Raw genomic sequence first — 13,138 nt, forward strand, 5'->3', positions numbered from 1 at the left:
AGATATATAATGTGTGAACTAGTTGTGTTTCAAATTACTTTTGAAGCAATCATTGCAAGAGATTATGGTTCCATCATTTGCTAAAAGCCTGTTTCCCTAAAGCCACAATATAAAAAAATTATTACTTACTATGATTCAAACACTTCATATAAATATAATGTACTGGTTGATGCAATATATGTCAAAACAAAATAAAATAAAACAAAACATAACAAACTGGCTGGTCCTGAACATAGCATTTTACAATTTGGTCATGTTGCTTGTCAATTTAATCAAGAATATTTACTAAGCATCTACTGTGTTCTAAAAGTTATTTTGCATTTCACTCCCCAGGTATACAAGTATTTTTTTCATTTTAGTAAGTAGAGCACTTTGATTTGAAATTTATATCTGAAAGAGAGTGTTTTAGAAGCAGCATATAGATGTCAACTGAGGTAAGTTTGTTACCCAAATTTATAGAAGAGGAGAATAATATCTTCATTAGTATGTATGCTAAAACTATAACATAGTATAATGCCTTGGTTATGCTAGTTTATCTTCTCAGACATTTTGATGATGAAAGTGATAGACGTCCAAAATACCATAAAAAGATTCAAGCTGTCGTACTGCATAAGAAAAAAATCTCTGATAGCAATCTTAGGATTTTTCTCTTAAACACATCAAATGGAAACATAAGCTACTCTTGCAAAGCTGTTTTAGCATGTTTCTTAAAGAAGACACCATTCTAAAAAATTATTTTATCTTTTCTAAAGAATCAAGATAATTCATTCAAAACACTTTTCATACAACTTATTTGCAACGGTATTAATCTCTATGAGTTTACTACGTTAAAATAAAAATGCTATTATTAGACTGGTATTGAAATAGTTTGGAATACTATTAGATTAAATCTAAAGAATACAAAATGCATTTAACCAATGAGGATCAGAGAAACTTTCTTCATAGGCTACTATGTATCAGAACTATGATGAATAATTATGACTATATATACATATATACTCATTTTTATTCATAGTAATAATACCTAATCTTAATTGAATGGTCATTATGAGACATGGACTTGAACTTATAGTCAAGATCTTGTTCTACCTTCACCAAACAATTCACAATTTCTCCTTCTCCATTTTACAGTTACACAAACTGGAACCTGGGGAGGTGGCAGATCTAGAAGCAGCTATATACTGATACAAACTCAGAAACGTTTGACCTCAATCTCGCCCCCAAACAGTTCAAGCATCAATTTCAGCAGCTGAGAATTCTAGGTATATTGGTTACCTCTCAAAAGTTTGAAAATCTCTGAAAAAAGTAAAATTTTCTAAAACTTTAACACTGAATCAGTCACTACAGAATGAGCATAAGAGTATTATCAATAATTACAGAATTAGGATGAAAGAAAACATTTAAAAACTCCTACTGACAAGATACTTGAGGTAAATGGGAAGATGAGGCAAACCCCTCTCCAGCCATTCACTATTTCCTAGTAAAAAAAAGTTAAGTGTCCCAATTAGTTCAGGACAGAAAAAGAGCAGACGGATAGAGTAACATAGGCACAAACTGCCACAGGCATTTAGAAGCAAGAGAAGAGTGCAAAGGGGCAGAATCAAGAAGCTGCCAGATCTCAAAGGATCCAAGTGGTGAGAGGCTGCGACATGAGGGCTTGCGCAGGTATCAAAATGTTTGACAATGAGATTTATTGTTTGTTTATTCTACTGAGAGGAAAGCATTCTTACAGTCAAGTGTTGTCTCAAAATCATGTCTTAGATATGGAGCAAAACTAAGAACTGAAAGGAGCATGAAGAGAGAAGGTAAGTATTAAAAATGTGCTAAAAGGGTAGATATTGTTTTCCAATCACAAATGAAAATAGTAAGTAAAAAGGGCAAGAAGAAACTTTTGGAGGTGATGGATATGTTTATGGCATTGATTGTGATACTAATTTCAAGTATATGATACAAACATACACTTATCTCCAAAGTCATCAAGTTATATACATTAAATATATATATGTATCTTTTTCTAAGTCAATCATGTTTCAATAACGTGTTTACAAAGTACTAGCTGATGATCCTAGATAAGAAATCAAATAAGTCAACTACGAATCACAGAAACGGTTTTGAGTAGAAAAGGAGGACAAGATTACCATCATATGGATAAGGGAAAACTATTATTAGCTTAAAGGTATCTTTTGGTAGGCAAATTAAGAACCCAATCCCATTTCACTTGTTGCCATTTGGCCAGTTAGTCTAAGGATCACCACCCTAAATCCATAGCCTCAAACTAAACCAGTGTAAATGGCAATAAGATTTGTATTGTGCTGGATACTCCTGTATTTTGAAAACTTGTGGATATTTTTCTTAGAATAGGCTACATTACATTCAACTGATAAGGGGAAAATAGATAGAGATGGGAAAGAGATTAGTATCTGCAAAGGTGAGGAAGTTGGAGCTAATAATAAACATTCAGAAAAATTAGGCTTGTTCCTGGTCAGTCGGAACATACATTTTTTAAAGCATAAGATACATTTCAGAAAGTGTCTTTAGTAAAGAGCCTTGAAAAATTAGGCAAATGAGCTTACTTTTTATTCTTTATTAAAATACAAAGCTTAGTTATTTATTCTATCATAACCCTATGAAGTGGGTTTTGCTATTATCCCTATTTTATAGAGGATAAAACTGAAGCCAAAAAGGCTAAATGGCTTAAGGTCACATTGCTAGGAAATGGCAGAGCCAAGATTCTAATCCAGGATGTTTACTGGGGCTTCTCTCTTTAGTAAAATAACATTATTAGAACTGGGTTTTAGTATAAATAACATATGGATCCTACGTTAGACATAGAGAGAAGGACTAGATTGTCCAAATATTATCTAAAAGAGCAAAGTAAAGGATAGCAAAAGACAAATATCCTAATATTTAGGCTGAGGTTAACATATTACATTCAAGATAATTTTGCACATATGAATTTAAAATATATTTTTGTATTTCATTTCATCTTGGAGAGTAAACTTCAAGATAACAGGACTATCAGAACTGAAGGTGACGTGTTAACATGTACCTGAAACACATATGCTCATCTTGAAATACTAACCTGAACTGTAGCTGAAATTCTCAATGAAATGTAAATAATTGGGAAGACAAACAAAAATTAAGCTTTATTTTCAACCAAAGAGAAACACCGCTTGGTTCATTTTCTGAAACTAGCAAAATGTTTTTAACACTGTTATGTACTGATGTGTGCTGCTGTCTACTGACTTAAAATTTAAATAGTAAAAAATTAGACTTCCTTCAATAAGCCATCAAGTGCAGGAGTGGAATTGACTTATCTGTCTTGTTCTTATTTAGCATTGCAGAGTCCATTGATTTTTAAGCTGTTTCAACAATTGAATCTTTCATTTTTCCATAGGGGAAAGGTAAACACACTGTTGTTTTATTTTAGAGAATATTTTTAAGAGACTGAGGACAACAGTAGGTCAATATGGTGGGATGCAAAGGCCAGGAGCTTGGATTCCAACAGGACATGTTGCAATCCCACTCTGCCCACATCATACTGGAAATGACCTCTGCTTCACAGATCTTCCTCTTTACCAGGGCACTTCCATCCTGTAATGAAGTCACCTATTCTCCTGTCTCTTTCTTTTGGTAGATAGAGCACAGGACAGAGGGGACCTTGTTCATTTCTATACTTGCAGCACACAATAGTTGGTCCCCAACAGATACTTAATGTCAAGTTAGATCAATAACCAAAGTCAGGATAACCTTTGAAACTTGCAACAAATTCCTGGAATGCCTGGGTTAAATGCCTAAATTGATTACAGCAGCTAGGCCAATGGGTCTGAGAATCCTCCCTAATATTAGGCAACTTGTGGATGGCCTCCAGACAGAGTGCCCAGTACTTCAGAGGTAGTTTCCATCTGAACAACAAACATCATTCTGATATAACCCACCAATCTCCAGAGTTGTCTTTTTGCCAGGCAACTAAAGTTTAGCCTTGGCAGTTCAACATGCCCAAATCTCATGAGATTTACAAACAACTGCAATGCCATTCTTGATAGTTATTTCATCTTTGACGCAATTGTTTTATTTTTTAGATCCATTTCCAGTCATGTGCCACAAAGTAAATTCCTATTTTCTCAGAACAAATACTCACCAAAATGTACAGACTAAAGAAGAACAAAATAAAGTCTCCTCTTGTGAGTTGGCCTGGTCCCTGTCATGCTTAATAAAGTATCTTCTGGAGACAAGTGTGACTCATTGTTTCCTACCTGGCTTGCCAGGCCCTGGCAAGTTTTAGAACCCTCAGATGGAACGGCAGATTGTATTCTCTAAGCATGGTGATACATACACATACAGGCACACATATCCCTTCCTGCACACTTCAATAAAAATGTGATGGCAGTCCTCCAGTGAAATGTGAGGTCTAGGGTCTCTCTGCCTTCAACCTGGGTGGACTTTAGTAACTACCTTAATCATAATACGTAGGGGATGTGGTGCTCAATGACTTTTGAGGCTAGGTAATAAAAAGCAAAAGGACCTCAGACTAGATCACCCTCTGACTTAAGATACTTGCTCTTGGAACCCAACCACCATGTTGTAAGGAAGGAATCCCAGGCTAAATGAAGCAGTCCTAGGCAGGCATACTAACAATAGCTACAGCAGGCTCCCAGGGCCAACTCTGTGCGTGGATGAGACTATAAGTAGTCCCAACCTCCAATGTGTGAAATCTTCCAGCTGAGACCCATGGAAACCACCAGAGGTAATGGATGAATATGGATGTTTTAAGTCATCAAATTTTGGAAATATTTGTTATTCAGCAATAGATAATAAAAATTGATTTGGCAGGATGCCTAATTTTTGGAATGGCAGGATGCCTAACTTTTGGAATGTCCATTTACAATTAGATTTAAGACCATTGTAGATTTCTCACATTCTTTGGGCATTTTTTAATTGAGAGATGACCTGGAAATAACCATTCTGAATTTTATACTCCCATACCAAATATCACCATTTATGGAAGAAATAAGAAAATAAATCAGAATGTACTGTCCTAAATATCTTAACTGTTTGATAAATAACTCCAGATTATTGTTTAAAGGCCTCCACAGTATGTTCTCACACATTTTGTCACCTGTATTTCTCCAACAGAGTTTGTTCTCACTGGTTATTTTTTAAAATTTATTTCTTTCCATTTTTAATGAAACATGAATATTTTTGGCAGAAAATGCACAATACTGTAAACCCCAGGTACGCTTTATTCTCTCACAATGAAGTCTTTCCCATTTATTTGATTTTAAATCCATTCAAAAATTTCCCTGAAACACACTTTTCTTTACTCAGTTTTCATTCTTAGATTTCCCTCCTCATCCCACATTTAACTTATGGCAAACTCAAACCTATGGTTCTCTGCCCAGTCACCTACCAACAAGTACATCAAATAGTCTACAAACTTGTCCTAGAATGTGCCAATCAGAAGATCTCCTTCTTATCCGTTAAACAGCACACTCCTGAAGTCAAAATCAGTCAATTTACTTTTTTGATATGGGCTTCCCTGGTGGCTCAGATGGTAAAGAATCTGCCTCCAATGCAGGAGACCTGGGTTTGATCCCTGGGCTGGGAAGATCCCCTGGAGAAGGGAACGGCAACCCACTCCAGTATTCTTGCCTGGAGAATCCCCACGGACAGAGGAGCCTGGCAGGCTACAGTCCATAGGGTTGCAAAGAGTCAGACATGACTGAGCAACTAAGCATAGAACCTTTTTAACTGTTTGCCTTTTCTTATATGATTCAGTTTTCCCAGCAATAAAATAGGGATGATAATTGTACCTGGCTCCAGAGTTGCTGTATTAATTGAAAATATAAGCATTTAATAGGTCAGTATATACCTATAATTCTTATATTTACATATTATGTTCAGATTTGTATTCAGGCTTTTAGTGAGTAGGTTTCTTCCTCATTGTACCATTGTGTTCAATTACTTAATATTCATTATATGTGATTACCCACAGTTGGAGAAGGTCAGGACGTTAAGCCATTAAATTATTTATTGACATTAAACATATTCAAATTCAAAGGATGCCTACTGTTTAAAATGCAGCCATAAAACTAGAAAAATCAGCCTCTTCCAACATTCTATACAGATTTTAATTTTGACAGACTACATGAAAATTAGGAAACCAAGATACAATTGAGGGTAAAATTAGAACAAAAAACAAAATTTTAGAAACTACAACTTCCTCTGCTATAAGTTCATGAACATTCTTTTCCCCAGGAATACTGTAGCCCTTTCTCTCAAATTTAAAGAGGTGAAGAGGTACAAGGCCAAAAAAAAAAAAAAAATAGTATGCTTTGATAATCTCTCTGGACTCAAAACTCCATAGATGATTTTGAAAACCAAGTCAGGTCTGTGATTTACACTTCAGTAATATGATGATGAAAGTCTAAGTAACTAAAGTTGATAAGAAGTGACATAACATAAAAAATTTATGAACATGGTTCTTACTTTGTGAAAGAGTAAATCTTCATTTGAATATTCCTCATATGTATTGATAAAAAACTTACTTGCAATGTCTAAAGAGGAATTAATTTTTTTTAATAGGTATTGAAGCTGTAGGAAAGAATCTTATAAGTATTCTAAGATTTTTAGAAAGTTAACACTGACGTGCTCTATCTTAAAAATAAATGATGTACGATTTATCACAAGGAAATTTACAGTGTAAGAGTGAAAAGGCTTGGATGTTAAGGGTTTTTAAAATTTATTTTCAGGGTAGCAATTCTATATAAGAGGGTAGTTGTTCATAACATGCCTTCTCTAAGATAAATATTGTCAAGAGTCTACTATTTTAGAAGTTTTGCATAAAATAATTATTCAGAGGTATGAGACTAATCCAAAATTGGGAAAAAGTTGTGTGGATACTGGTGTTCACATTTGTAGTATGTATCACAGAGAACAACTAAATGCTTTCAACAAACATAATTATATTATGGTTCATTTTCTTAACATATTATACAACATAAATGTGTTTACAAAGATTCATAATAACTCGGAAAATACTGAAGGTAAATGTTCAGTGAGAAAATTTTGTTTTTGTTTTTGTGACATGCAGTCTGGCATGTGGGATTTTAGTTCCCCGACCAGGAACTGAACCCCGGCCCCCTGCATTGGTAGCACAGACTCTTAATCACTGGATCACCTGGGAAATCCCTAGTGAGAAAATAAAATAACTAAAGCACATGTATAATAGGAACACAATCAAGCAAATTTACATATAGCATAATAACTAAGGGAAAATATAAAAGAGGTTCCATGGTTTGTGGCTGTCTGACTTTTTCCATATTTTCTGTTATTTTACCAAATATTTTATAATGAAAAATATATTTTACAATGAAATATTTTTAAATTAACTTTCTTTTTTTTACTTATCCTCGCTTCCCCCTTTCTCTTTATTCTATCTCTTTTCTTCATTCACAAGTTGGCATACCAGTTAGGAGTTTGGTTTCTGAATTCCACAAAACCTGTATTTAAGTTATATCTCAAGTCACTTTCTACTGGGCTTCCCAGGTGCACTAGTGGTAAAGAATTCACCTGCTAATGCAGGAGACCTAAGAGACGGGTTCAATCTCTGGCTTGGAAGAACCCCTGGAGGAGGAAATGGCAACCGACTCCAGTATTCTTGCCTGGAGAATCCTCGTGGACCGAGGAACCTGGCGGGTGACACATCCATTGAGTCGCAGAGTCTAAAACGACTGAAGTGACTTAGCATGCACATGCACTTTCTACCAGTGTGAGTTTATGTAAGTTGGTAACTTCCTAGTTTTCTAAAATTGTACAAATTAGCATAACAATAGCATTTCCATTTCTGATTGCTGGAAAATTAAGTGAGACAACAATAATAAAGCTCTTGGCATGGTGCCTCCTACTACATGGCCATTACTTAACAGATGAGACCTGCTGCTCTGCAGTTCCCAGCCTGTTATTCTTCCTTCTATGTCCTTATTTACCTCCCTTTTGAGAAGTTCAGTATTAACAAAAGCAGAAGGCACTTCAAACATTATCTAACTAAAGCAAACATTTGTGTGTTCTTTAATGTTACTCTGACATGTGTAAAAAAGATTTGAGAGTGTTCCAGGGAGCAGTGATCATGAAATGGTGTTTCCTGAAAACATCCCAGAGAGGTCAGTGTTTCAAAACAGAAGAAACACACAAAAGTAAAACTTATCTGGAAGAAAACAGTGGTATTATGTCTTTGTTCCTAATTGATTTTCTCAAACCTGAACTAATGTGCTAATCAGGTTACTGTCCATCGTGAACATGGATGGGCCAAGGTCATCTTTTAAACCTCAACAAAATAGTTTCTCAAACTTCGACATTTTTCAGTTTGTAGCCTTTGCTGACAGAGATTACATATGCTAGTGACTTCTCAATATGAAAACTGCAGGAGTTTAAACAAGGACATTTGAGATGAAAATACAATACCTTTTGGCTTGGATTTCTTTGTTAAATATTTCAAAGCACATCCTTGGAACACACACTGCTTCTGTCTGTACACATAGCTATATATAGTTATGTGTGAATCATATTAGCGTGAATGCACAAGAATATGCCATTATTCACCCATTTTGAACCATTTCCTGGAATTCACCCATGCTTAAAAAAAAAAAAAAAAAGAATCTGCCAGCATAAGGAAACCAACTTTTTAAAAAACAGTGTCTGTATTGGAGAAACATAAGAAACTGAATGCATACAGAGAGAGGAATAAAGAGAAGGATTATAAGGAACTGCCTTAGATGATTATGGAAGCCAGGAAGTCCTGCAACCTGCAGTCAGTAAGCTGAAAACGCTGGAAAGTTAATATTGTAGTTCTAACGCCAGTCCAAAGGCATGGGAACCAGGAGAGCCAGTACTGTAGGCTTCATTCCAAAAACCAACAGATTGGAGACCCAAGTAAAACCAATTGTTCAGTTCAAGCTCAAAAGCAGGAAAACAGCAACATCCCAGGTTAAACAGTCACTGATTTTAAGATTTAATAATATTTTTCTGATTTTTCCAGGCAAGAATACAAGAACAAGTAACAGCATGATTAAGTAATGATAGCTCAATTTAGGATAATAATGGGAAAAGGATAGTGTGTAGAAGTAGGCATTTTTCTTACTATCAGAAAGACTTTTTATGAAAAATGTTAAGCTTTTCCTCTCAAAGGAGTCAATTCTGGGCATTACATTAGCTGTAACAAAGTATTAGCAAATTAAATCCAACAACACATAAAAAAGATCATACATCACAACTAAGTTGGATTCATCCCAGGGTCACAGGAATGGTTCAACATTTGCAAATCAATCAATGCAATACACCACATCCACAAAAGAAAAGATAAAATCACAAGATTATCTCAATTTAAAGACTTAAATATAAGACATGACCTCTAAAACTACTAGAAGATAACAGAGGCAAAACATTCTCTGATATAATTCATAGCAATGCTTTTTTAGGTCAGTCTCTCAAGACAATAGAAATAATGGCAAAAGTAAACAAATAGGACCTAATCAAACTTAGAAGCTTTTGCACAGCAATGAAACCATAAAACAAAAAGACAACCTATGGACTGGGAAGAAATAGCAGCAAATGATGTGACTGACAAGAGGTTAATTTCCAACATATATAAACAGCAACAACAACAAAAACCTCCCCAAATAGGCAGAAGACCTAAATAGACATTTTTGCAAAGAAAATATATAGATGGCCAGTAGGCACATAAAAAGATGCTCAACATCACTTATTATTAGAGACTTGCAAATTAAAACTACAATGAAGTACCACCTCATACAGGTCAGACTGGTCATCGTTAAAAAGTCTACAAATAACAAATGCTGGAGAGGGTGTGGAGAAAGAACTCTCCTATGCTGTCGGTGGGAATGAAAATTGGTGCGGTCACTATGGAAAACAGTATGGGCATTCCTCAAAAAATTAAAAACAGAGTTGCCATATGATCCAGCAATTCCACTCCTGGGCATTTATCAGAGAAAACTTTAATTTGAAATGATACATTCACCCCGATGTTCAGAGTTGCACTATTTACAATAGCTGAAATACAGAAGCAACCTAAATGTCCATCGACAGATGAATGGATAAAGATGTGGGGGGTGTGTGTGTGTGTGTGTGTGTGTGCGCGTGCACACACACACACACACACACACACACACAAAATGAAATACTATTCGACCATAAAAAATGAAATTTGCAGCAACATGAATGGACCCATAGATTAACTAGGTAAAATAAGTTAGAAAGATAAAGACACATTGTCATATAGTATCACTTATATGTAGAATCTAGAATATGACACAAAGGAACTCATTTATGAAACAGAAATAGACTCGCAGACATAGAGAACAGATGTGTGTTTGCCAAGGGAGAAGTAGATAGAGGAGGTCTAGACTGGGAGTCTGAGGTAGAAACTATTACACATAGAATGTATAAATAACAAAGTTCTATTGTATAGCACAGAGGGCTGTATTCAATATCATATAATAAACCATAATGGATAAGAATATATAAATCTATAGAAATATATATATGCATGACTGAATAACTTTGCTGTACATCAGAAACAACACAACATTGTAATTCAACTATACTTCAGTAAAAAATAAATTTTAAAAAAGTTCTCGGAAAGAGACCTGAAACAATGGGTCAATCAGAGGGTTAAACTAATTATGTTCCAATCTTCATTTTAGAAATTATCTCAAAATTACATATGTATTTTATGAAAAGTTACACACACACACACACACACACACCTATATATGTTACTCCCAATGAGCAATAAGTACATCAATTGCTATCTTTATTTCATTAAATAAATTAAAGTTAGTAAAGGGAAGACAGCATTCAAGCCTTATAAGCTCTAGATTCTGCCTACCTTTCCAAGTTGAGTGCACAGATTAGATATATGACAGGGGATAAGTTATTTAACCTCATTATACCTCTATTCTTCATCTGTAAAATGACATGAGTAATTCCTACCTCAGTTTACAGGAAAGATTCTTTCAGAGAATATGTGTAATATAATTAGCATGGCATCTTCTTTTTCTTTGCCATCATGTTGTAGAGGTGATATTACAACCATTAACATCATTGTCATCAATATCAGCTAGCAAGCAGCAGTGGTTCATCACTCCAGGGAGTTTTAAGTCTGAAATTTGTCAATGTGCTCCTTCATAAGTTATACTAAATTAGTGCAAGAGAAGGCTCAAGCATTGCCACAATGATATCAACAGCTCAAACACAAATATATTCATAGACAAGGCAGGAAATATTAGTAAGATAGCAGATAATGGTGTGAACTATGACCATCTGGGAAGTAGAAGCCCAAAGACTTTCAAATTCAATTTTTTTCTTCTCGCATTTGAAACTGGAATTTATTCCTCTTGCTATTTGACATAATAGTAAGAAAGCATTTCTAAACAAGCATTTAAATTCAAAGTGATGAAACCTTCTGTATATTTAACAGTGTCAGAAGGAGACAAACAGAAGCATATTCAATGACCAGAAACAACTCTAGCTGACATTCTTTAAATCATAGACATCAGCTTTGGCAAATGCCCTTAAGTTGATACAAATGCCCAGGGCCATCCATTTGCCCCTATTCAGATATTGAGGCCAGAAAGAAAACAGGGTGTTTCTTTTTGGCAGACAAGAGGAATTCTAGAAAGGGTATTAAGGTTTTGTCCATGCAAGCTTTCTCTTCTTGCTCCCAGATTTTTTTTTTTTCTTGCAGCCACTCATATAGGCTGTTGTTTCTATAGCTCAAACAAAACAGCTCCTGTAAGGGTCATCAGCAGAGTCCAAGAATATATTCAAGTTTCAGTCCTCATTTGTATAATAAGCAGTGTGTAACAAATTTGATTATTCCTTACTCCATCTAATGATTTCTCTAGGCTTCTTAGACATCATTTTCCTTTGGTACTTCATGACCTACTCTTTCTTGATTTCTTTGCTGTTTTCTCATCATTTCCTAATAATTACAAATATTTGCACTTCCCTTAGGCTCAGTAATTAGATCTCTCCTCTTCTCCACCTACTCTTCTCCTCTAAATGAAACTCATCCAGTCCCATTAATTTAACTACCATCTATACACAGATAGCCTCTGCCCAAACCTTTCTTGTGAACTCCAGAATCATATACCTGACAGCCTATCTGATATGTCCACTGGGTTGTCAAACAAGCAACTCAAACTTTCCATGCACAAAATGAAAACTTACCACGCACTATGACTTTCCTTCCCATAGTTTTCCCTGTCTCAGTAAACGACCCTGTTTCTCCAACTGTCTAGATCAAAAATTAAGGGGCCATCCCTGATCCTTCTTCTTCTCTCAAATGCTTATTTAATCCATTGGCCAAACCTAAACATTTAAAGCTATCCAGAATTTAATCACTTCTCATAGCCTGTACCTCTTGTGTTATGACAGTTTATATATGGCCACAAATTATTTGAGAGTCCTCCTATCAAGAGATAAAAGTTTAGAGACTTCTCTGACTGTGCAGCAGCTAAGACTGCGATTCCAATGCAAGGGTCCAGGTTCAATTTCTGATTGGGGATCTAGATCCCATATGTTGCAACTGAGACTTGGTGTCACCAAATAAATAATTTTCAAAGAAGAGAGATAAGACGAAATCCCCATCCCTGGAATTTGGGTGCATTTTGTGACTGCTTTAACAAATACAATGTGACAGAAATGCTGGTGTGGCACTTTCTAGATCTAGCCACTGGTAACTATAACTTTTGCCCTCTTGGGATACCTGCTACTGGAGTTCTAAACTACTATGCAGGTAGTCTGAATACTGCACTCTGGGTAGGTATAGGAAGCTGTCTTGGATCAACAAATAAGATACCAGCTGAATATCTCCAAATTACCCTTGTTTGCTCCTCATGAAGCAGAACTGCCCAGCAGAGAACCCTGCCTATATCCTTGGCCCACAAAAACGTGATGGATAATAAGATGCTTGATATACAAGCCACTAAATCAGGGGTAATTTGTTCCAAAGTTGTAAACACTCAGAACACTCATCCTCTCCCAAGGTACCATCACCCTTCTCTGGAATTAATTTAAACTCTTCTAACAGATCTCTGCTTTCCCTGATTCCCAGCTT

The 13,138-nt window shown here is 35.4% G+C and overlaps 1 protein-coding gene across 5 annotated transcripts in view; it reads right to left on the bottom strand.

Annotated features, from left to right (window-relative positions):
• PRR16 (proline rich 16) overlaps positions 1–13,138 on the bottom strand; it is a 275,650-nt gene that overhangs the window by 176,610 nt on the left and 85,902 nt on the right. The gene's annotated exons all lie outside the window — the stretch shown is intronic.

Source organism: Odocoileus virginianus, chromosome 3 (assembly GCF_023699985.2).
Source record: "Odocoileus virginianus isolate 20LAN1187 ecotype Illinois chromosome 3, Ovbor_1.2, whole genome shotgun sequence".
In the NCBI taxonomy this organism is placed as follows: Eukaryota; Metazoa; Chordata; class Mammalia; order Artiodactyla; family Cervidae; genus Odocoileus; species Odocoileus virginianus.